The 25,570-nt window shown below is 49.4% G+C and overlaps 1 protein-coding gene and 2 long non-coding RNA genes across 6 annotated transcripts in view; 2 read left to right on the top strand and 1 right to left on the bottom strand.

The window, feature by feature from the left end:
• Nucleotides 1-25,570, bottom strand: part of LYRM4 (LYR motif containing 4) — a 124,136-nt gene that overhangs the window by 49,943 nt on the left and 48,623 nt on the right. The window lies entirely within an intron of this gene.
• LOC145517867 (uncharacterized) lies at nucleotides 6-9,809 on the top strand. Its single transcript, XR_014062418.1, has 3 exons — nucleotides 6-392; nucleotides 8,968-9,096; nucleotides 9,563-9,809. It is a non-coding gene; the product is annotated as an uncharacterized LOC145517867 (long non-coding RNA).
• Nucleotides 19,288-22,672, top strand: LOC145517871 (uncharacterized). Its single transcript, XR_014062422.1, has 2 exons — nucleotides 19,288-19,617; nucleotides 19,800-22,672. It is a non-coding gene; the product is annotated as an uncharacterized LOC145517871 (long non-coding RNA).

Below are 25,570 nucleotides of genomic sequence, written 5' to 3'. Positions count from 1 at the left end.
CCACGCCTGCCTCCTGCAGACGGCGAGGGGCTCGCGCCGCGGGACGGCCGTCACCGGTCTGCTGCCAGCCCCAGGGCCCCGCCGTCTGTGAGCAGCGTGACGAGGAGCGCGACCGTGCGGAGTGCTGAGGGCCCTTCTCAGGCCCGCCCCTGCGGGGACTCGGCCTTGCTGGGAACCAAGACCAGGCCTGTGTGTTCTCTCGCATCTCAGGTCCTCTCCTGAGACAGGCACCGCCACCCTCATTCACCCGTGAGGAAAAAGCAGAGCTGTGAGATGCCGTGAGTATCTGAGGCCGCCGAGCTGGTCAGGACGGCGAGGAGGAGGAAGTGATCGTTTAGCATGACCGATGGGTAGCACCTGGAATACGTGATAAATGCAGGTCCTGGACGCAGGTACACAACCCCTCGGGCTGAAAGAAAGAGAAGACTTAACTGGTTATGTAAAGAGAAAGTGTCACATTCGCTGACAGTGGTAAAGAATCTGCCTGCACTGGAGGAGACACGGGTTCGATCCCTGGGTCGGGAAGACCCCCTGGGGGAGGAAATGGCAGCCCGCTCCAGTATTCTTGCTTGGAGAATCCCATGGACAGAGGAGCCTGGCGGGCTGCAGTCCACGGGGTCACACACAGTCGGACATGACTGAGTGACTGAGGAAAACAAAAAACTTGACCCAGTGAGGAGACAGATACACATGAACACGTGCACACATGTGTGTACACACACACACTCTTTACAGCAAGCAAGAAATCAACTCTCCCAACAATAATTATTGAAAATGACAGCCTCTTACTTGAAATCATTTTCCATTTATATGGAAGATATGTAATAAAATAACTGCTAATTAAATCTATAAGTATAAAGATGACCTCATTTATATTGTATTTCCAACTCTATGAGTTTTGGATTTTTTTTCTGGAGCTTAAATTTAACTTTTTAATGATCTAGAATAGATCCTTTAACAAAATTTCATTTTTTTGACATGATGCTTATTTGGTACAACAAAACTGTGCTTTAAACTTGAAACTTTGTATTAACTGTTACACTTTGAAGGGTGGCAGGATGACACAATATTTCAGATAAGCCACTTGTTCAGTCACTAAGTTGTGTGCGAACATTATTGCGACCCCTATGGTCTGCAGCCCTCCAGCTCCTCTGTCCATGGAATTTTCCAGGCAAGAATACTGGAGTGGGCTGCCATTTCCTTCTCCAGGGGATCTTCCTGACCCAGATAAACCGTTGGGTGAGTAGTAGTTTCCCAATTTAGCTTTCTGTTAGATGTACAGTCCTGAGTGCTTCGTAACAACTCAATGAAACTTCATTAATATGCACAATATCAGAGAAAAAGGTACTAATGTGCTGATATGAAGCAATATTATGGGCATGTATTAAGCAAGGATAATAAAGTGAGGACCTGAAAGAAACCACACTCACAAAGACACACTTGACCACAAGCTTTCCTATGAGAGGCCCAGCAGCCCAAGACTCGTACGAGGAGCATCTGACTGCCCAGCTCGTGAGTTCTCCCAGGTCCCGGGGACACAGACGCCAGGGATGGTGTGTGGTTCATCACCACAGACACTGAGGCGGAGGCAAGGGAGAGGTGGTGCCTAAGCGAGGCCGCACGGCGAGGCCACACGGCGAGTGACAGCAGCGAGGTCACACGGCGAGTGACAGCGGCTCCCTTGGATGCTGGGTTTCAGAGCCACAGCTCAAACCACTGCTGGGTCCTTCCTGCTTTTCTGGACATTCTCCAAGTGTTCTTCGTTGGGGCAGGGAGGAGAGAACCAGAAACTGCCAAGACCACCTCAGCTGCCGGATTCACCTGACCTCTTTGAATACTGGCATCCCAGGATCAGCAGGTGAGCTGAGGATGGTGGGAAAACCAATCTAAAAAATCTTGGTGTGTCTCATGGGAAAAAATACAGCCCCGAAGGCTTCCAGTGCTGTGGAGATCAGGACATCAGAGGGCTTCCTGGGTCTCAGAACACACCTGGTGAGTGGTCAGAGCTCAAACAAACTCCCTCCTGTTATGACTGGAAGAGTGAGACAACGAGATAAGTGAATTGGAGTCAGTGTTCCCCTAAAGTTAAACATAAACATCTGTAAATGTAAAAACCTGATAAATCATATATGTGCAATGCGAGTATCTGCATGTGTGCATACACATAAACACACACACACACACGTGTGCGGTATAGGAACCATTTCAAGCATAGGTCATCTTATTTGCTAATCATGGTATTAAGTTGGTCGTTCCTATAAATGATTTCCTACAAGTAAAACATCCATCACTTAAAAGCAATCTCAGTAATCTAGGATACCTGTGAGGAGCAAGCCAGCCAGCCTTCATGCACAGAAGCCCCCCTGCGCCCTTGCTGACTCTCAGCCACTCACCCTTCTCGCGGGCGGGGCAGGACGGGCACTAGAGGCGGCGCTGGGCCACAGCTGTCTGTCCACCGTGTGTGTGGACACGCCAGCACCTCCAGAGGAGGCTCCCAGCTGTGGGGAACTCGCAAGCTGTGGGTGATGTCAACAGACGCTGCAAAAGCATGGGCTTTGAAATCACAAAAAGTTGTTTCTAAATCCTGGCTCGGTACTCCAGCGGTACAACCTCTGAGCCCTTATTTATAAAATGGGACCCTACCACTGACCTCACAGGATGAGTCCCTGGGGCACACCCAGAGACTAACTAAATACAAGTTTATCTTCCCTCGTCCTTCTTAATTCTGCTTTCACCCTCACTTCCTCTGAGAATTACCTGTGTGCTATTTCCGCCCCCTGGATGGAGGGGGTGCTGCAGGAGGGCAGGCCTTCGGGTGATGCACGGCTGGGGTCCCCGTGGCAGCTAGACCTGCCCCGCACACGGAGGGTGACACACACACGCTGACTGAGTGAATGACTGTATGGCATTAAAACTCTTGTCAATGCAAATCACTGGACGTGAGAATAAGGGGACTTTAGAAACAAGTCACGAACTCAACCTCACATTACAGACAAGGCCGCCAAATGCCAGAGAAAGTGAGTGACTTGCCTGAGGTCAACATGCAAATCAACAGACCTACACACTCAGCTCTGAGCTCCTCCATCCACCGCGTTCTCCCAGTGACATCACTGGGAGGCAGGAGACGCCAGAAGTATTTCTTAGGAGGATGTCAGCCACCCAAATAACTTATGCAGCTCGGGGAATCATCCACAGGAAATAAACGACTTGTAATCTGACGCCGCATCTGTAGTTAGCAGCGCCGGCGCCTGGCGTGACGGGCTGAACAAGGGAGCAGAGGTGGGTTTCAATGACCCTTCACCCTTCTCGTCTTTTATGTAAAAAAGTGCGTCCCGCTGGGTCTTCTTTGGTTAAAAAGAAATACAAAAAGACACAAAAGGAAAACCCTGATAACTCCACACGAGAAAACAGAGAGCCTGCCCCTCAGGAGAATATCCCAGATGAAAACACTGAACTGCAGCAATTAAGCCTGAGAACACCCTCTATGTGGCCACAGGAAACACTGATTCTAAATCACTGGCTCTTCCTTAAATTCTGCACAGAAGATGACCTGATAAGTGATCATAAACGGTGTGCTCAATTTTTGCCCAAGTCATAGAATAATCAGTGGAAAAAAATCCTGTAAATGAGATAGTCTACGTCTTTGAGCCACTAATTTGAATTAAGGTCCGCCTGGAAGTCTTCAGTGGCTTCTGCTGAATGTCCACACCCCCATCAAGTATCAGAAATCCTGATCACACTCCATATGGTCAATCTCACAAGTTCATAAAACATTAGCTTATTAACACAGAAGTGCAACTGAGCGGAGTTAGATGGCAGGAGGAATGTCATACAATGCCTACAGACGGCGAGTAGGTAAGGGAGGATTTTAATATATTCTGACACCCGCCTCTCTAGTCCCTAAGCCCTGGCTGGGATGGGAAGGGAGGTTACAAAGGGGGTGGCTTAGAGACAGTTGAGTGTAGGACCTGAGACCACGCGGTATGTACAGGAAACATCAGGAAACAACTCCAGCACCTCACTTTACAGACTGAAAAATCTGATTCACCACTGCAGTAACAACCCAAACTGCATACTGAGTGTCCTGCAAGGGGCCTCACAGTGCAGGTCCCGTCACCCCAGGCCTGGGAACGATTACAATGTCACTCTCAGAGGATGGCTGGCTAAATGGATGGTTGGAAAGAAGAAGAGGGATCCAGAAAGCCTTTTCCAATCAGAATCAGAGGACCCTGCATTGCCTGCCGCTAGACTGATTGCTGATAATACTGGAGAAACACACGACAGGTTTTCGGATTCTGCCTTCACTAGGCTTTTAATTTCTTAGCTACCAGGAACACACACATACACACACACACACACAGAAGAAATGATCGATGCTGATAAATTCTGTCATTTTCCAACACACAGGTGTGTTTGTGTTTGGAGCGGGGGTGGGAAGCCATGCACACATCGATCACTTAGGGATCTTACATCAGGATGTCTTACAGCCTTCCAGGAAACAGGGATTCTAATACTGGTTCTGCCATTACCTGCTCTTCATTGTTAGGTCTGTTTTCTCAGCAGCGAAGGGTGAGTAAACCTCTCCTCCCACTCCGAGGTTAAAATGATAGTGCATGCATTCTTCAGGCACTCGTGTCACTGACTCTTTGCAACCCGTGGACTGCAGCAAGGCTTCCCTGTCCTTCACTATCTCCTGGAGTTTGCTCAAACTCATGCCCATTGAGTTGATGATGCCATCCAACCATCTCATCTTCTGTTGCCCACTTCTCCTGCCCTCAGTCTTTCCCAGCATCAGGGTCTTTTCCAGCAAGTTGGCTCTTCGCATCAGGTGGCCAAAGTTTTGGAGCTTCAGCATCAGTCCTTCCAATGAATATTCAGGGTTGACTTCCTTTAAGACTGACTGGTTTGATCTCTCCTTGCTGTCCGAGGGACTCTCAAGAGTCTTCTCCCATACTATAGTTCGAAAGCATTAATTTTTGGCACTCAGCCTTCTTTATAGTTCAATTCTCATATCCATACAGGTCTGCTGGAAAAACCATAGCTTGGACTATACGGACCTTGTTGTCAAAGTGATGTCACTGCTTTTTAATATGCTGTCTAGGTTTGCACGGTGGGGGGGCACTTGGACACCTGGAAAGCCCTGAGCAGAGGTCCCTGGCTTGGTGGAGCCATCAGGCTGGCTAGATTCCAGGCCTCTCACACGCTCCCTGAGGAACAAGCCCCAGTGATCTCTGTGGCTGAGAGGACAGGGCAGAGGGCAAGGTCTCAGATGTCTCTGGAAGCGGGCTAGGCAGATCAGACGCTCTCCGCAGGTGACCATATAGGCTTACAACCTTGGTCACTCAACACTGAGCTCTGTAGGACTATCTTCTATCTTGGGCAGTGTCTGCCAAAACAGAAGGCAAAGGCAGACAACGAATAACCCTTTTTCCGTCCAAGATAACAGGTGCACAGCCACTAGCTCTGAAGGGGAAGGCTGTCATCTCAGGATGGGACGTCCAAATGGAAGAGATCTGAGCGACTGTTTGAACAGGGACTCTAGTGAGCTCCAGGGAGGCAGAAAGAACACGTGGTGGGCAGCGAGGAGGTGGGCAGGGGACCGGTGGGTGCTCGTGGCCCAGAGGTGTCGCCTCCCTGCGTGTCCTCAGAATAAACCCCCAGCGCCCCCGTCCGCTCCAGGCAACGGCACCTCGTCCCATCTCTTTCCTGCAAACAGGAAGGGCTCCACGCAGGGAGACATCTGGGTCCCCTCGGGAAGAGCACTCAGGCCTGCTGGGGGTGCCTGCGCTTCCCCACACAGCCAGCTCAGCTGTAGGGGCCTCCTGCCACAGGGCGCACCACAGTGCTGTTACAGGCTTTGCCTAACCTACCGCCCAGCCTGATTCCACCTTTTCCAGGGAAAGAAAAAAAAACACCCTTGCAGCATTTTGAATTTCACCTGATGAGCAACAGTAAAGTAATGCTAAGACCACCTTCAAGAGCTCTCCCCTGAAACTCAGATAAACAGCACAGAGTTGTAGGTTCAGAGGTTTGCAATCCTCACAAAACAGAGACAGCATTCTTGCGTGCTCTTAAAATCATCTGGATATCCCCTCATTTATAAATAGATATTGAATGAAAGCCTGAAATATGGAAAACCATCTTCCCATGAATTGTCAAGAATAAACTAGGGTGGCAAAAGTTACCATTTTATTTTATGACTGATAGTTTCCCTTTAAAAACAAACATTTAAGGGAATAAGGACTTGGGTATCTGCTGAGGACTAAGATGCAGAGCTCTGATAATTGGTGCTTTATTACCAGGTTCAGGCTGCCGCTTCCTTCACTTGCGAAAGTACAGACACAGCAGCTATTTCTCACACGATTAGACATTCGCAGCCAGTTAACATTATTAAGTGTTCTTGGTGGGAGCTCTGCAAACAGGAAGCAAGTAAATGGTGTCTACAGTTTTTTTTTTTCAGAATACTGAGATTTTATATTTACAAGAGTCTGCTTTAACTAAAGAAGAAATCCTGCAGGTTACTGTAAAATAGAAGTAACACAGCTAAATTCCCAGGGGCGGTGTTTAGCAGTGAGATTTGCTTTTCATTTCACCTGGCTTAATCATGAAACCGTGAGGGATAGCTCCTGTTCCCCCCAAGATCAACATATTAATCCATTTAAAGAAATGCCATAGGAGACTGTTCCACTTTTCTTTAGGAGACGGACTTTGTTCTTGTTTAAAACTGAAGGCATCTCTCCATCTTAACGGTGCGCGACCCAGAGCGGGGTCACGGCTGGATTTAAATCAGGCTCGTAAGCAAAGCCGGTGGTGAAGGCGGCCCAGCCGGGGGGCCCGCTGCTGCCGTGGCTCCTGAGGGAAAGGGGTGCGGGTCCCTGAAGAGGGGAGCCACCCTGAACCCCAAATCAGCAGCAACACAAAGCGTGCCCCACTCCGTTTATTCCTGGGGAAGACTCAGAGAAGGAAGGAAAAGCAGTCCCTACTCCCCAAAGTTTTATTTTATGTGTGTTTATCTACCCATCCATCCATCTGTACGTACACATGTATGCACATGTGTGTATTTATGTGCATCTATGTGTGTGTGTGCTCAGTAGTGTCTCACTCTGCTCCCCCAGCACTTCACAACCTTCAATAGCTTACTGTGCTCAGTCCCTCTGGTTGTGTCCGAATGACTCTTTGCGACCCTGTGGACTGTGGCCCGCCAGGCTCCTCTGTCCCTGGGATTCTCCAGGCAAGAATCCTGGAGTAGGTTGCCATTTCCTTCTCCAGGGGATCTTCCCAACTCAGGAGCTGAACTCACGTCTCCTGTGTTTCCTGCATTGCAGGTGGATTCTTTACCCACTGAACCACCTAGGCTACCCTGCTGGCTCAGACAGTGAAGAATCCACCTGCAATGCAGGAGACCCCAGTTTGATCCCTGGGTCAGGAATACCCCCTGGAGAAGGAAATGGCAATCCCACTCCAGGATTCTTGCCTGGAGAATCCCCATCAACAGAGGAGCCTGGCGGGCCACAGACCATGGGGTTGGACTGCACAGAGTCGGACATGACTGTGAGACTTTCACTTTCAAATAGCTTAGTAGATAAGTATAAAAATATCCTTAGTGGTCAGCATTTGGAATAACTTTTGAAATCAGTTAGAGCAGTGTAATCGGAGAAGGCAATGGTAACCCACTCTATTACTCTTGCCTGGAAAATCCCATGGATGGAGGAGCCTGGTGGGCTGCAGTCCATGGGGTCGCTAAGAGTCGGACACGACTGAGCGACTTCCCTTTCACTTTTCACTTTCACGCATTGGAGAAGGAAATGGCAACCCACTCCAGTGTTCTTGCCTGGAGAATCCCAGGGACGGGGGAGCCTGGTGGGCTGCCGTCTATGGGGTCACACAGAGTCGGACACGACTGGAGCGACTCAGCAGCAGCAGCAGCAGCAGAGCAGTGTAATATAAAAGATCAGAGTACAGCACATCAATTATTTTTGGTTACTGAAGAGGAAAGCAAATAAGGTATTAATCACTGAGAAGAGCAGTTACAAAAGCTGCATGAATTATGTAAAAATTTTAGTGATGCATTTCCATTAGAGGATAGTAGTATTCACAGTGGAATTTTAAAAATAAACATCAGAACAGCCACCACCCGCAGTGTCTCACAGGGAGGTGCCGAGGGGCTGGGTGCTGTCACAGCGCTGACCTGCCCGGGTGACGGTCACGACTCCTTCATCCGCATGATGGGGGCGGGTAGGACAGAGGACAGCCGGATGCGCGGACTCAGGAGACATTGAGGCCCGGAGCCTCTCTGCTGGGCTTGCCCTTAGGAAGGGAGAGGAGTCTGCTGGACAGGAAGTCTGCGAGCACGCTCTGTCATTCCCTGGGCCACGTCCTCCCTGGAGAGGAGCTGCCGGAAGAACAAGCCCCCCACCCCCCAGTCAAGCCCAGAGTCCAGAAGCTTCAGGCTAACCATGCCCTGACTCAGGGCCGCAGGGACTCCAGGCTGGGCGGCACGTCAGCGCACACAGGGAGGTCCCGGGCCTTCCGGGGGCCAGGCTGCACGGGACCCAGGGGTCATGAGTTCATAGGTTTCACCTCGTCAGTGTGAATTAGAGCACAAAGTCTTGTGTCAAGGTCACACCCTACTGCGTTTACCTAAAAAAACAACCATTAAATTGTAACTTATAACATTTCCAAGCAGAGCACAGGGCATGCCTCCTCACTCCATCTATCCTGCCACTGATGTGTCCTTCCGTTATTGCCCTAAAGATGATGCGAGCGACTGGCAGCGGTGAGCCTGGTGTGTGTGTGTGTGTACGTGTGTGCACGTATGTGTGTGCAGTGGGGTGAGTCAGAGCTGGGGAGCAGGCGGCAGGGGGCATCTGTTTGCTCACATTTCATGCTAATGGAAAAGATAATTTTTCTTTAGGGTTATAAGTAAGTGTGAAGCCATCTGGTGTCTCCTGCTGTTGCATCCTTTAGATCCTGCCTGTTTACATGCCCATGGCATCAACAGTCAGAGGGCGGTGTGTGTTGCTGTAACCACACACGGCACTGGGCTCCATAGGTGAACTACCGTGGGCTGTCGGTACTGAGGAGGCGTCTGAATGTGTGAGTGACATACATACTCCTATTAAAAGTAGAGAGAACCCCCCTCCCAAAAGGGGAACCCCTCCAGGCCAACCTGCCACCTGGATACCACCATTTGTAAAGTGAATGTTCACATTTTTCACTCATTTTTAAAAGCTGGTTCCAGTCCTTTATGTATTCTCTTTTCAGACATTTTCTCCCATTCTGCTCTTTTATTCTCTTACTGTTGCTCTTGATGCCACAATTTTAGTACAGCCCAATGTTGTTTTTTTTTTTTTTCTTTTACGTCTCGCATTTTTGTGTCCTATTTAAGAAATCTTTGCCTATTTCAAAGGGATGCAGATGTTTTGTTTAGTTTTCCTCTGTTGAAAACAAGATGACAGGCCTCACATGGAGTTGACTGTACCAAGCCTGTACCAAGCCTGTTTGGTGACATGTACCACAGGTCACCAAACTGAGACTTCATCACAGTTTCTGCCTCTTCCAGAAATGGAATCTTGAACCAGCCCATCAGGAATCACCTGATCAGCGCTCATCAGCTCATCGGCTGGACAAGCCTGTGGCCCCTAAAGCAGAGGGACCCTGCCACTGGCAGACTGCGCTTCCGCTCCCAGTCTCCACCCTGCCTGTGCCCGTCCCTCCTTCTGCACAGCTCCTCGGAGCTCCTCCTCTCTTCCACGCGGAATGCTGCCTGATTCATGAGTTGTTCAAAAAAGGCAATACGATCTCCAAGATTTTCTCAGTTGAATCTTGTTCTTTAAGAGCTCTAAAACTTGTTTTTTTCCTTTCCCACTTACATGTACAATCCACTTTTAAGCATGAATGGGGAAGAGGTCAAGACACTTGACCCTCCAAACAGCTATCCACAGACTAAACACCACTGACCGAAAAGGCCAGTGCTCTGCAGCGACATCTCTGCCAAAAGTCAGGTGACTGTCCGCCGGTGGGTCTCCTCCTGGACTCTGCCCCACTGATCAGTCAGCCTAGCGGCGCACCAATGCCAAACTATCTCAACTAACAGAGCTTTAGAAAAGGTTTTACATGGGTAGTGGAAATATCCCCATTCTTTTTCTTTACATATGTGTTAACTTTCCCTGGTCTTTTGCATTTCCATGTGAATTTTTAAATGACTATCTCAGTTTTTACAAAAAAAATATTGTTAGTAATATGATTGGGAATGTATCACTTCTATATATGAATTTGAAGAACACTGACAGCTTTATAATATTGGGTATTCCAATCTGTAAACATGGAATGTCCCTCATGGACAAATACACATGAAGGTACTCATCATCACAAGTCATTAGAGAAATTAAAAGTCAAGTTATCATAGCCACTAGAATGGTTAAAATGATAAAACACAAAAATACCAAATACCATAGAGAACAGCCACTGGAAAATATATTGCTGACGGATGGAATGCAATTTGGTGCATCCACTGTGGATGTTTTGACAGTACCTTCTTCAGGTGAACACACGCAAACCAATCAGCTGGCAACTCTACCCCTGCAGTGACCATGCACCAACAGGCAAGTGCCTCAAAGCAGCCCCAAACTGGAAATGGCCCAAATGTCCATGAATGGTAGAAATGATAAATACATTTTGTGATGCGTTCACAAGTGATTAAAAAAAAGAAAATACAGCCTGGAGGAGGAGCCATCCACACCAGAATGCAATAGTATGAACAGATCTCAAGCAATATTGGGCAAGACTGGGTAGATTCCATTAGGGAATGCGAAGAAGCAGGAAAGCCACTCCAAGTGACGAGGCGGGGGACTGGTGATCCTGGTGGGGCAGAGTGATGGCAGGGGACATGAAGGGCCTCTGGTAAGATTCTTTTTAATGACCTAGGCTCTGAGTTAAGACATCTTCAGTAGATAAACCTGGGGCTTCCCAGGTGGCGCAGTGGTAAGAGTCCGCCTGCCAATGCAGGAGACGCAAGAGACCTGGGTTCGATCCCTGGGTCGGGAAGAGCCCTAGAGGAGGGCATGGCTAACCCACTCCAGTGTTCCTGCCTGGAGAATTCCATGGACAGAGGAGCCTGGCGGGCTACAGTCCACGGGGCCACAGAGAGCTGGACACGACTGAGCAGGCACACAGAGGGGATAAAAACACACTGAGCTGTACTCTTGCGCTACGGTGCTCTTCACACACATGCATCTGCGTTTTAGCAAACAGTATTTCCTTTTGAGTATTTCCCCCTCCCCACTCGCAGAGCATTTAACGAACAATCTAAAGGGAGTTCTTTCTTCTTGACGCTGAGGCACAGCTGACCCACAGCACCGTTAGTTCCAGGGATGATACACAGTGGTTTGCTCTACAGAAGCTTTCAAACATGGCAATCAGTCTAAATGCAGTAATTTGGGGGCATTTTTATCTTTCTTCGTTTTTCTTTTGGCAGTGTCGTGAATCTTGTGGGATCTCAGTTCTCTGACCAGGGGCTGAACCCAGGCCACGTCAGCGAAAGCCTGGAATCCTAAGTGCTAGGCCACCAGGGAACTCCCTGGGCATTTAATCATGCCAAGCTCTGTGAGCATCCAGTTAGAAGCACTTTCTTTACCTTTATTTTGGATGTAAAAATGGAGAAATAAAAAGTATGAGGCACCACCACCTCCCGTTCACACCACCACTTACTGTTCCGACAATTCCAGTGGTTCAGCACCAGCTCTACTAGGACCACAAGCGTACGTCCGCGTTTATTTTACAAAGAGACAATGTCATATCACAAAGAATGAACAGCATCGGTAAGGAGCCCTTTAGCTGTCGTTCTGCAGATTAGCTGTGCTAACGTCTGGTTGCCCTGATTTGTTTTTCTTTAGTTTTGTGTCAATACTAATCAGTGGATCCAAGTACAGAATCCTGGGACATTCATTTTTAGGTATGATGTAACAAAATTTCCCCCAAATTGGCAACGCATGCTAGCTTGGTTCCTTTTAGTCTATTATACCCAGAAAATATACTACTGTGATTGTGGCTCACATTTCTATAATCCACTAAGTGAAAATTTAAAATGAAACTGAGAATTACGGAAAAAGCTGAAATTGTTAACAAAGGCAGTGAGCTGAAAGGCTAGATGGACAAATTTAGTTTTTTTTAAATTATAAAATGATAATATAATTCAAGTTTGAATAAAAATAACAGCAATCCTTATATAATGGAAGAAAATAAATTCTCGTAAGCTAGAATATCAAGTGCTATGAAAGAGCAACCTAGAGAATATTTTGTTCAGCTTTGCTAATATACTGAAAACAAACGAACAAGGATTTTAAAAGAAAACAACACAACCCCATCACCGGACAGAGGTTTGTGACGCTGCTGAAAGCTGTCTGTGGAAAAACGTCTCAAACCACATTAAATGCTTAAAGGCTTCACTAAAAAGCACGGGAGTTACCCAGGTGAATCGTCTTGTGACTCAATCGTGGGGCCCTGAGGTAGGAAATGGTTGTTTCAAAAGCTGTGTGGTGGTTTTCTGGGTCAGTTTTCAAGCTGAACGGCTGTTCAGTTTCAAAACAATCGTGCAGCTGTCCCTCGTTTCCCTTCAAGGGGTTCCCTCACCTCTGTGGACCTGGGGCGGCGTAGCAAGTGGGGTTTCCTCCTTGCCTGCTTTGTTCCAGGTTATCGGCCAGACCAAGGAAGGGAGAGAAAAAGTTCTCTTACCCCAGAAACAGCCCATCAGGATGCACGCCGGCGTCATCAACCCCAGATCAGACTGAGGTGCGGGTGAGGCAAATGCTGGCCTGACCTTCAGAGTTTCTTGAATTTTCTCCTCACTTGCCCCTCTGCACCCCCCACGACAACCAGCTCGCTGTGTTAGGAGGGTCTGCACCAGGCCTGCAGCAACGCACACACACTGTCAGTGCCAAGCTCGCCTTCACCCTGCGCTCCCCTCCCCGCTAGTCCTGACAGCGGCAAGGGCTCTGCCCGGTACCGGCTTGTTTCTCTGTTCCGGCGGGTCTCCTGTCCTCTGATATCTACCTGCACGGTGCTGGGCACGCCCTGGATCTTATCTGAGTGTCGTCGGTGAGTGTCCTGTATCCCGAGTCACACACACCTCACCCGCCTTTCTCTGCTGTCCTGGAAATGCTTGACACACGCTAGCAATGCCGAGTCAGAGATTTCTTAATGACCTACTCTTCCTCGAGAGGAAGGGGTTATTCATTGCTGGGCTTTGATCCAGACATCCATTGCTGGAGAAATACATTGCATTTTTTATTTTTAGCTATGAATGGAGCATATAGTTTTTGTTTGCTTTTCAGAAACAGCTGGCCCTCCTGATAAGACACAGCCATGGCTAAAAAATAACAGGTGTTACTAACTGCGCCATGTTCCCATGTCAGAGCGCAAGGCCGTGCCCAGAGAGCAGCGGGCGCCCGTCACCGGGAGGAGCGCCTGGCCAGACAGGGCTCCCGACAACGGGCGGGGCCGTGTGAGCGCTCAGGACACGGCGGTCAGGCCACGGTGCCGTGAGTGTGAAAGCATCAGCGTGTGCGGTGATGCTCAGAAAGCAGGGGGGAAGAGGGAGGGCCAGGTCGTCCAGAGGTCGCCTGTGTGACCACTGATGCAGGCGACCTCAGGCAGGGTCCGCGCCCGAGGGCTCAGCCTGGATCAAAAGGGGCTGCAGGACAGGAAACCACCTCTTGAGGCTCAGACACCACTGCCTCACTATGGGAAGAAGGGTCTCAGACAGACGAGCCACCGCGCCCCCGAGAGTGGGACAGGCACAGGGTGTGGGCCCCGCCATGGAGGTGGGGAGGTGAGAAGCACACAGCCTCCCTGACGGAGATGCTCCCCTGGACCTAGAAATGAGTCCAGACTGCAGGACGCCGTTCAGGATGGCCGGCTCGGCCTCACGGAAGACCACAGGAGCTGGGGAGGCATAGAGGGCACTAGGGTCCCAGCCGGGACCTGATCCTGGATCCTGAACGGGAGGGGCGGGAGGGGTGTGGCGGAGCGTGGTGCCGGACTGGGTGTCACGCCAGTGGGTACCGTCGCTGCACCCTCGGTAACCGTCTCAAGTGTGACGCTGGCACTGTGCCTATGGCGGAGAACGTGCGCGTTCTTAGGAAAGTGAAGTCGCTCAGTTGTGTCTGACTCTTTGCTACCCCATGGGCTGTGGCCTACCAGGCTCCTCCGTCCATGGGATTCTCCAGGCAAGAATACTGGAGTGGGTTGCCATGCCCTTCTCCAGGGGATCTTCCCGACCAAGGGATCGAACCCCAGACTCCCGCACTGCAGGCAGAGTCTTTACCATCTGAGCCACCTGGGAGGCCCAGGTGTTCTTAGGAGACATGCTGAAAAGTTTAGGGGCGAAGTGTCATTGTGATCGCACTGGCGAGAGTTTCTACTGCTGGGCTGAAAAGGACGGTGTGAGTGGGCACCCTTGTCTTGCTCCTGATCTTAAAGGAAAAGATTTCAAACTTTCTCCACTGAGTGTGACGTTCACAGCGGGCTTATCACATGTATCTTATCATGCTGAAGTGTGTTCCTTCTATGCCTAATCTGTTAAATTTCTATCATGAACAGATGCTGAGTTTTGTTAAATGCTTTTTTTGTGTTTCTTGACATGAAGATTTTTTTTTCTTTCTTTCTGTTAATAGTAACGTGAGGTATCATATTGATTGGCTTGTATACGGTGAACCATCCTTGCATCCTTGAAAAAGATCCCACTTGATCACGGTGAATGATCCTTTTAATGTGCTGCTGAGTTTGGTTTGCTAGCGTTTTAATGAGAATCTTCACATTCACCTTCACCAGGGATGCTGGTCTGATGAACCAATATCCTCATCGGGCTTTGGCATCAGAGTAACACTGGTCTTGTAACATGAACTTGGGAGTGTCTATCTTCTTCAAATTTTGGAAGAGTTTGAGAAGGATTGGCATTAATTCTTCTTTTAATGCCCTTCTTTTAAAGGGCAGGGTAAAATTCACCAGAGAAGCCAACTGGTCCTGGGCTTGTCTTTGTTGGGATATTTTTGTTTTGTTTTGTTTTTGCTAACTAAATAGATTTGACTTCTGGATTCAATCTCACATTTATTTGCATAAGTAATTAAAGTTATCTCAAACCAGTAAAATGTTCACAGTTGCTTGTGAGTCCAACGGATCCCACTTTCATTCTTCATTTATAATCCTGCCCTCACTCTGCTGTGTCACCAGAAGGGAGAGGTCCTTTCCTTAGGGGACGGTGGGGGGAACTCGCTGAGACGTGATCAGTCTCTAGTCCAGGACACACGAAGCACCACGCCACTGGGACGGAGCCCACAGATGTACTGTGAGGACCCCCCGGCCAGGACCTCTGCCAGCACCAGCAGCTCCTGGTCGCGTACTGTAGGAAAGTCACACCTGCCCACTCCCCGAGGGGCTCTGGCAACCTACTGACTGTGCGTACAGGCCCACCTGGAAGCCACAGGTTGGCAGTGGGTGGAAAAGGTGACAGGTGAAAATGTGCTACACCCCACGCACTCCCACGTTCTGGGAAAGCAGGCTGACACTCGGGCTGGCCCTGTGCGGAGGAGCGGCCTGAAGGGCAGCAAGTTCAGAGCGTGTGGAAAAAGGAAGTGCAGAGGCAAGGCTGGGCAGACACACTGAGGGAGAGGAGGCCCGGACCCTCAGAGCAGGGATCCCAGCCCTGCCCTCACCTCCGGTCCTTTGCTCTGAGGCAGGACTGATTCCACGGCCCCCTCCTGTTTCTCAGTGTGGGGTGCCCCAAGGAAGCCTCACTCCCCAAGCACTGATCACCCCGTGATGCTGACATTTGGACCCGCACGGCTATGCGCCCTGCTCTGCATGGTGGGGACCACAGCATGGGGCTGCCCCTGGCCTAAAAGGCTCCCCGTCGTCTCATAGATACACCGAGACTGTCACTCACAGAGCACACACCACCATCACTCTCGTGCTCACAAAGTCAAAACGCTGACGTCTGTATTAATTCTCAAGGACACGCTGAAGCCTGCACGAGGCTCAAATTACTTATTCATAGTTCACAAATCGGTTAGTTATTGATGGGTTTTAAAAAATGGGCTTTGATGGTCTTCAGAAATAATAATTTGCCCTCTTCCCCGTCCCCTCGGAACGTATCAAGAACGCACGGCGCACTGCTTCTGTGAGCTCCAGGACTGCAGCCCCGTCACACCCCCTCCTCAGTGTTAGATCACGCGATCACCTCCCAGATGACTGGAGCTGCCCGCACAGCAGCTCCTTCACTGTCCATAAATCTGTTTTCTAATTACACGGGAAGATATGTTTGTCTTTGGCCCTGATTACATTAAAACACCAGAAGCATCATTGTTTTAATGTGCATTACAGACACATGACTCCCCAAATGAATCCGATCCATTAATAACACCTCTAACTACTGTCTAATGGTTTGCACAGACATGTAATGGAATATTTTATGGCTGTTTTCAACCATCTGCCCTTTCTTTCAATATCAATTTGCCAGAGACATAATGAAATTTCTAGTGATTTGTGCCACTACACGTTTTTTTCATATGGCATAGCAGTTAGAAGTACCAACACTGCCACATACTCTTTGTGGAGCTACACTCTCCTAGACATTGCTCAGAGAGCTGGAACCTTCTTCTACAAGGGCCTCTGAGATGCTCCCTGAGCTGGCACAGGGTTCCCACCTCTGTGCAGCACAATTGGGTAAGCACCCAAGACAGGGAGGGCTAAGGCATCACAAGTCTGAATCAGTCACAGAACACAAACAGTCAGCCTCATCACAGATGTTGCACTTGAGAGTTACAAGTGATCTTAATAAATATAACCCTTCCCTTCAATTATATATATTTTGTTGTTTAGTTGCTAAGTCATGTAAAATTCTTTGTGACCCCATAGAGTGCAGCACACCAGGCTTGCTTGTCTTTCGCCATCTCCTGGGATTTGTTCAATCTCATGTCCATTCAGTCGGTGATGCCATCCAACCATCTCATCCTCTGTTGCCCGCTTCTCCTCCTGCCTTCAATCTTTCTCAGCATCAGGGTCTTTTCCAGGGAGTTGGCTCTTCACATCAGGTGGCTAAAATATTGGAGCTTCAGCTTCAGCATCAGTCCTGCCAATGAATATTCAGGGTTGATTTCCTTTAGGATTGATTGGTTGGATCTCCTTGCTGTCCAAGGGACTCTCAAGAGCCTTCTCCAGCACGATTCAAAAGCATCAATTCTTTGGCACTCAGCCTTCTTTGTGGTCCAACTCTCACATATGTACATGACCACTGGAAAACCCATAGCTATTTCAAGCTTTTTTAATTTATAAATTTACTCTTTACTGAGTGCTTACTGTAGGCTAGTCACCTTCCATGGTCAGTTTTTCTGAGTGCAGGGCTCACATTTACGCACATACGCCAGAGAGAAATCCATCTGGTGAAGAGGCAGATCGTAAAGCAAGGAGCTAGCTCTCGAAACCCAGCAGTCCGCTTCCAGAGCTGCTTTCAGCAGGAAGCTGTCCCAGGGGTGGCAGGCAGATCCCGGCAGGCCCGGGTTCCATGAAGTAGAGAAACTACAGATGGAAGGTGCTGTGCCGAGGTGGGGGCATGTGGGGGTCCAAAGAGGAAGCCGCGTGACCGCCGCCAGGGTCTGTAAGGGGAGAACTGGGACCCAGGATGCCCAATGCCCTGCCCCTCAAGAGCTCTACTGTGAGACCCGAGGTTTTCCAGAGGAGAGTCTCTCTGATTTCTGTGCTTTTTTCTCTCTCTCTTTTGTAAAAGGGAGGCTAAAGGAGAAGTAAAGAGTCTCCCACAAGCAGCTGCCTGAGTTTAGACCTCATCATCTTTACGGGGAAGGAGGAAAGCTCTACAGCATATTGAAAACAATCATTAAAATTTTACCACCACCAAGAGTACAACAACCAGTCTCACCCGCTCCAGGGCCCCAGCCAAGGTACTAAGGGCAGTGTCCCCTTTAAAGCCAACTATTGTTGTTAACAGGAGGCGGATATCCATCTCTCCCCATGTCTGGCTCCCCCAGAGGGGATAACTGATAGAACCCGAGAGACTTAGCCTGCACAGGACAGCTGCCACAAACCCAAGTTACAAAAAGGAAAATGAAGGTGGTTTGCCATGCTTCTCGCCGTGTGGCCAGCGCCCCTAGGCCACTTCTCGGGTGGGGAGGGGGTCATCTAGAAACTCAGCCAATGATTGCTTCAAGGACGGCAGGAAGAGAAACAAACTTCAGCTCGAGAGTCCTGAAACCTTTACCTGGTCTCTTTTCCTACACTTTAAAATTTGTCATTATAGTGATAACTAGTCATTATAAGGTCCCAAATATTAAACTGAAGTATATATATATAAACATGCATGTATTTTTCCTGCCCCTATTTCAAACAGATATGCTTAGGACAAGGTTAAATTCTAACAAATATTGAGAAGAGCTCAGAATATAAAACACAAGCCAATCCTCCCCCGTCAGTTTTATCCAGCATGGTGTGCTTCTCAGCCAACTGGGGTCATGAACACCACACACTGAGCTGCTGCCCTGGGTGCGCCGCTGGCCCAGGCGGAGGAAGGAGGCCTTCTGCTCACTGAGAAGGACCCACACTCTCAGCCAGAGGCTTTGCAACCACACTGTCAAGTTTGCAGTATCTGAAAGAGGGGCACTGCAGAAGCCAGTGTGACCTCTGTGCGTGATGTGATGTGTGACCTTGGGTACTGCCTTGTCCAGCGAGCTCTGGGCCTTTACGAGGGGTTCACAGCCAGTGCAGACAAGAGCTCAAGCCGGAACTCTGGAGGATCCAGAGGTTAAAATTAAATGCAGCCAAACGGTTTGGCCGGCCCGTAGCATGTGTTTAAAACAGGGTGAATCAACACGAAAAAAAACCAATCTCCCATTTAAATGGGAGGATCTGAAAATGCAGACTTTATGGCACCTTCAGCTGGAACTAACAGCTGTCCCTCAAAAGGTAGCAGCTCCCCAACCAGCCGAGGAGACTGCCGCCTGAACCTTTCCTTTCACCAACACCCCCTTCTTGTCTCCGCCTGAGCCCACGAGCTGCAGGTGGAGCTCCAGGCTCTCGTCCTAGAGCTGGGCGGTGGGGAGAATCAGACTACAATTAGAACACAATTCTTCCGAGGATTCCAGCACGAAGGGCTGTCTGCGATTCAAAGGCCTGGGGTTGTTTTAAAACAAGGCCACCGATTCTGTGACACTCCTGCCACTGAGAATTAAGGGAGGGGCATGTCCCCGCCCCTTGAATCTGAACTTGTGCCCAACGGAGGCTGGCCAAAGCAAGGCGAGGTCCTCAGAGGCCAGGCCGCTGTGTCCTGTTCTCTGCGGCTCTGAGCACGGCCTAAGAAGTGGAGCCAGGGCAGGGCGCCCGGCCTCGTGGTGAGCCCACAGGGAGCTGTTCTGTTTAAGGGGCGTGGCTGGTCCCGGGGGAAGAAGCCTCCAGGTGAGCCCACGTCCAGCCCCCTGCGCCATCCGCAGCTGTTTAACCTTTCCCACTGGGGCTGGCGTCATGGGGCAGACACGCCATCTGCACTACATGCTATCGGAATTCCCGAGTCACAGGGGCGGCGAGTACAGTCAGAATGGTGGCTGTTTTCCACAGGTCAGTTCTGGTGAGGGCCACAGATCTTGGGAACGGGGCCTGGGGACCACTGGGAAAATCGCTGCCCCGGCTTCTTTTGTGCTATAGGCCTGACCATCAGCGAGCCTCTGGTGGGTTCTGAGCTGCATCCCAGACTGTAAACTGAACACTCAGCAGTCTGCTCTATGTTCCTCTCTTCTCAGGAACCGATGGGAAGGAGGTTACGCGGGTGGTGGTCCGTCTTCACTCTAAGCAGCGCGGTTTAGAAACCAATCCTGGCTGTTCCGTGCCTAAGGGCTGAAGCACCAGAGGAAGTTTGCTTGTGTTATGATCTGACAGATTTTCTCCTGAAAACGAGGTTTCCATCTTCACGCTGAAAACAAGGATGACGTTAGCCGATTACCTATCTCGCAGTGGCTCAAAGGCCTGGTCTGAATACAGATCTCAGATTCCCAAGGGTGGGAGAATGACTTGGTCTGCGTAGGTACAGGGACAGAGGGGTGATGCCTGGAACCTCCTGTGTGTTTCCCCAGCTGCCCTTCACAGTCACATCCAAGAGGGCTGTACATGGGCATATGCTTCTTTAGCGCTGCAGATGACACACCACAGTAGCACTCATTTTGTTTAGGGCCCTGGGAACTGTCTTAAATATCCCCTACTGTGTAAATGCCACAAATGTGTAAATGCCACAAATGTGTGTAAACCTTCAGAATGGCAACATGAAGGAGAAACGTGGAGAAGTGTTAATTTGATTACTGCAGGAGGACTACTGAGATCTCCACGCCTTCGTGTGTTGGAGAGCTGTGTGCCTGACAGGTGTGGCCGCTACTGAAATGCCAACTTCAGTAGCATTTTCAGAGGAGTTTAGAAATTTTTCAACTTCGTATTTCTCTGCTAGTTAATATACCTTCTTAAGGGTTTCCTTAAATGGCACAGCTGATGTATTCTTAAGGAGCAGAGAAAGAAGTTTTCCTAGTAAAGCGTGTTCTTGCTTGGAACTAAATCGCCTGACCACAAAACCCTCCCTGTCCTGTCCTCCAAGATGATTCCTTTTAAGTACCAACCGTCTTTTTTTTTAGCCGTGCTGTGTGGCACGTGAGATCCCCAAACAGGGATCAAACCCATGACCCTGCATTGGGAGCCCAGAGCCTTAACCACTGGACCACCAGGGAAGTCCCCCAACTGCCTCTTTAAGAGAATGATTCAGGGATACAGAAGCTCTCTGATGCCAACACAATTACCACCCAAGTGAAGGACGCTTGTTAAGTTTACCTCAAGATCCACCCTTCCGTGTAGTCTTGCTAGGGCATGCTGTTTCTGCCTTACTGTTCTTACTTAAGCAATATTTTATTGAGTCTTTTCTTCATTCGTTTTAGCCACAGCTGTCAAACATGTCCTTATGGCACCCAGTTATTTAAGTGACTAATAAAAATATAAAATCTAGCTAGAGCTCTAAGATGCTATAATGTATCTTCTTTGATCAGTCTGTGGGGCTCAAGGCCAGGTCATCACACAATAGCAGTTATCTGTTCCCTGTAATTGCAAATATCCCAGGTCAAGTGGGGCTTCCCAGGTGGCTCAGTGGTGAAGAATCCACCTGTAATGTAGGAGACATCGGTTAGACCCCTGGGCTGGGAAGATCCCCTGGAGGAGGAAATGGCAACCCACTCCAGTACTCTTGACTAGAGAATCCCATGGACAGATGAGCCTGGCGGGCGACAGTCCATGGGTTGCAGAGTGTCAGACGAGACTGAGCACCCATGCAGGTCAGATGCATTTGTAAAGAGATGGGAAGTGATTGTCAGGAAATGAAGAGTCCTCACACCTTCCTTAGGACTGTCACTCGGGGAGAGGATACTGCATTCTGGGACGATGTCTCTGTTCAAAACCCTTCTGAAAGCCACTCCTCTCCTGGGCCCCTGCTTGACCACACCCGACACCGCTGTTCACTGCATATGTAATGGTTTGTGAGAGCGTCTGTCTTCCGCTAAGATGATCAGCAGCTTGACAGCGAGGAAGGGAAGGGTCTCACCTCCTGTCCCTGGTGTCCAGCAGGTGCTCAGTGTTGACTGAATGAGTTAGCTCAGGGCTCTTTTGCACGTCGTCTTTGTCGGCAGAGAGCCATCCTCTGGGGGCAGATTTACCTTTTGGAAACAGTTAAATGCTTCAGAGTCAAGGATGAAGAAAGAAGCCGAGACACTACTCAGTTTTCTCAGGAGCCTGGGAAACTGGAACTGAAGGCAGTTCTGCAGAAGGAAGCTTTCTGGAGCCAACAGGCCCCTCCGGGCGAGTCGTTTCAGAGCAACGCTTGGATGGAGAGCTCCACGTGTGGGTCTTCAAGACCACCCTTCAGGATTCCTCTGCGGAACTTCCTCAAAAGGCAGAGCTTCCGACAGAAAGCGTGGCCGGCTCTGAGGGTGCGGTGGGGCGATGCTCTGCCCGGGGACCGCGCGGGGATCACCAGTGTGACTGAAAGGTGATGGATGAAGTGGAGGTTTCCTTTTCAGAGTGTTTCCCCAGCAGAAGGAAGGGTGAGGTCGCTGCCTCCGCCCTTGGCCCTGGAGGCCTGTCCAGGGGCATCAGGCCTCAACCCTGCTCGGGGTGGGGAAGCTGGAGGCCCAGCGCCCGTCGCCTCCCAGCCGTGCACTCATATGGCGTCCTGGCTTTAAGAGGCTTTCTGCAGTTACCTTTTCTGACCCAGAGAGAAGAGAAGAAATGAATAAAATGGGTGGGGCTGAAAGAGCTTCCTCTGGTTGTACCTCCCTGCTGCAAAGGGTTAAAACAGAATCCCTTTTCCTCAAGGGAGTCAATCACTGGCAGCTCACATGTGCTGAGAGGAAGTGGAATAAAGCACATATTTGCATCTGTGGACACAAACATGCATGCATCCATGGTTATACATTCGTGATTTAAAAACGATACACAGATCTGCTCTTCTTGGCTTTTTTTCTCAACAAGAACTAATGCATACTTGAAAAAAAGGAGTGAAAAGGCCTTGGTAACTCAAAGTCAGGGTCTAAGTTGGTTTTTCCTTTATTGTGATATATAATATATGTAAAATCTACCATGTATGCCATTTATTTAGAAGAATTTATTCTATATTTATAAAATTGTGGTTATACCTAAAATTTATCATTTAAACTTTCCACCTTTTGGCTACTGCGAAGGATGATGCTATGAACACGGGCATCGACAGCTCTTCCTGTCTCTGCTCTCAAGTCTTCTGGGCACTGAACCAGAAGTGGAAGTGCTAGATCGTATGGTATTTCCAGGTTTAAATTTTTGGAAGAACAGCCGTGCATGGTGAATTTTATAACACTGTGCTGCATCGTACCTGCGGCACGCTGCTGCTATGGCTCTGTTGACCATTAATGTCTTACTTAGCTTAATCACAGGACATGTGACTACACCAGATGAAGTCTTATCACGCCAGCCACACAGGCTCATCAGCTTCCTTTACTACCAGCCTCACAGCACAGGTTCTTAGGTAGAAACACACGAGCTAAGTCTCAACACAAAGCCACAAATGACGACTCAGCTACATAAGCAGAGCAGCTTACTGGGTTAAGCTGAGAAGGCCAGGGTCTTCCTGCAGACGGCTACTCATGGCTGTAAGGGCCTGTGGGCCCAGGGCCCCAGAAGCTCTGCATCATGAGGTTTACGGCGCCCACTCACCTCACTTCCCAGTGGCACTGTGTACCACGGGGCAGGAGTATGCAGGGACAGTCCCGACTTCCTCCCAGAGCTGTACCTGCATCCTGACTGCCCTCTGCCACTGTCCAGGGGGCCCACTTGGCTCCCTGTCTCCTCACTCCTCTGAGGCATCTGCAGGCCTGGCAGTGTCCATCACGGCCAGTGCTATCACCCTGGCTCACACACACCCCACTCTAACCTGTCTCCCTAATGCCCTCTGCCCTCAGACCTCACCGGCAGCTCCAGGCCCCAGACTTGATGCAGCTCCATCCTGCTTTTCTCCACCGTCACCCCGAGCTTGCCCTCCCTCTTCAGTGCCGCCTCCTGCTGAGCGGCCCCTTCTGTTCCCACAGCCCAGCTGTACTCCCACCTCAGGGCTGCTCTGCCCAGATGGACCCTGGTGACAGGGTCACCGTGGTGATGCCAGTGTGGGCACTCCTGCTTCACCTGCCGTCCGCACTGCCTTCTCCCTGCCGAGCCCAGCCTGGGGAAGATGGCACCAACCTCCTTCCCTTTCTGATTCTGAAGTGTGCTATTCGACATTAAATTTGTCATCTCTGCAGTTATCCTTGTACCTATTTTCAACGCACCCCCTCACATTCTCTCAATGTACTATAACAGAGCCTTTCCAACTTTTCTCAAGCATCACATCATGGTCCTACAATCCAAACTGTGCACAGAGAGATCTGCTTTTTAAATTTCTTGAAAGAATTGAGACCACGTAAGATGAATGAATTTTCATGCTAAGAAAAACAAAAGTATAAAAGAAACAGTTGATGTCATTACATTGTTGTTCAGTTGCTCAGGCGTGTCCAACTCTTTGCTACCCCATGAACTGCAGCACATCAGGCTTCCCTGTCCTTCACTATCTCCCAGAGTTTGCTCAAACTCATGTCCATTAAGTTGGCAATGCCATCCAACCATCTCATCCTCCGTCACCCCCTTCTCCTCCTGCCCTTGATCTTTCCCAGAATCAGGGTCTTTTCCAATGAATCGGTTCTTCGTTATCAGGTGGCCAAAGTATTGGAGCTTTACCTTCAACATCAGTCATCCCAATGAATATTCAGGGTTGATTTCCTTTAGGATTAACTGGTTTGATCTTGCTGTCCAAGGGACTCTCAAGAGTCTCTGCAGCACCAGAGTTTGAAGGCATTAATTTTTCGGTGCTCAGCCTTTTTTACTGTCCAGCTCTCACACCCATACATGACTACTGGAAAAACCATAGCGTTCATTATACGGACCTTTGTAGGCGGCAAAGTAATGTCTCTGCTTTTTAATACACTGTCTAGATTTGTCTTTGCTTTTCATCCAAGGAGCAAGCGTCTTTTAATTTCATGGCTGCAGTCACCATCTACAGTGATTTTGGAGCCCAAGAAAATAAAGTCTGTCACTGTTTCCACTGTTTCCCCATCTATTTGCCATGAAGTGATGGGACCAGATGCACGATCTTAGTTTTCTGAATGTTGAGCTTTAAGCCAGCTTTCTCACTCTCCTCTTTCCCCTTCACCAAGAGGCTCTTTAATTCCTCTTCCCTTTCTGCCCTAGGGCGGTGTCATCTGCGTATCTGAGGCTCTGACACCCCTCCCCACAGTCTTGCCCCCAGCCGGGCTCCATCCAGCCCCACGTCCTACAGGACGCACTCTGCTGCTGTGCTGTGCTCAGTCGCTCAGTCGTGTCTGACTCTTCGCGACCCCGTGGACTGTCGCCCGCCAGGCTCCTCCGTTCATGGGGATTCTCCAGACAAGAATACGGGAGCAGGCTGCCATGCCCTCCTCCAGGGGATCTTCCCAACCCAGGGACTGAACCCAGGTCTCCCACATTGCAGGCAGATTCTTTACTAAGTCATCTCTGCATATAAGTTAAATAAGCAAGGTGACAATATACAGCCTTGACATACTCCTTCCCCAATGTTGAACCAGTCCGTTGTTCCATGTCCAGTTCTAACTGTTGCTTCTTGACCTGCATACAGGTTTCTCAGGAGATGGCTAAGGTGGTCTGGTATTCCCATCTCTCTAAGAATTTTCCACAGTTTGTTGTGATCCATGCAGTCAAAGGTTTCAGTGTAGTCAATGAAACAGAAGTAGATGTCTTTCTGAAATTCTCTAGCTTTTTCGATGATCCAATGGATGTTGGCAATTCGATCTCTGGTTCCTCCGTCTTTTCTAAATCCAGCTTGAACATCTGGAAGTTCTTGGTTCACGTGCTGTTGAAGCCTGGCTTGGAGAATTTTGAGCATTACTTTGCGAGTGTGTGAGATGAGTGCAACTGTGCGGTAGTTTGA

Source organism: Giraffa tippelskirchi, chromosome 8 (assembly GCF_054371585.1).
Source record: "Giraffa tippelskirchi isolate mGirTip1 chromosome 8, T2T-mGirTip1v1.2.pri, whole genome shotgun sequence".
NCBI classification, from domain to species: Eukaryota; Metazoa; Chordata; class Mammalia; order Artiodactyla; family Giraffidae; genus Giraffa; species Giraffa tippelskirchi.
The sequence above is the reverse complement of the archived record's forward strand: the minus strand, read 5'-3'. Positions and strand labels throughout refer to the sequence as shown.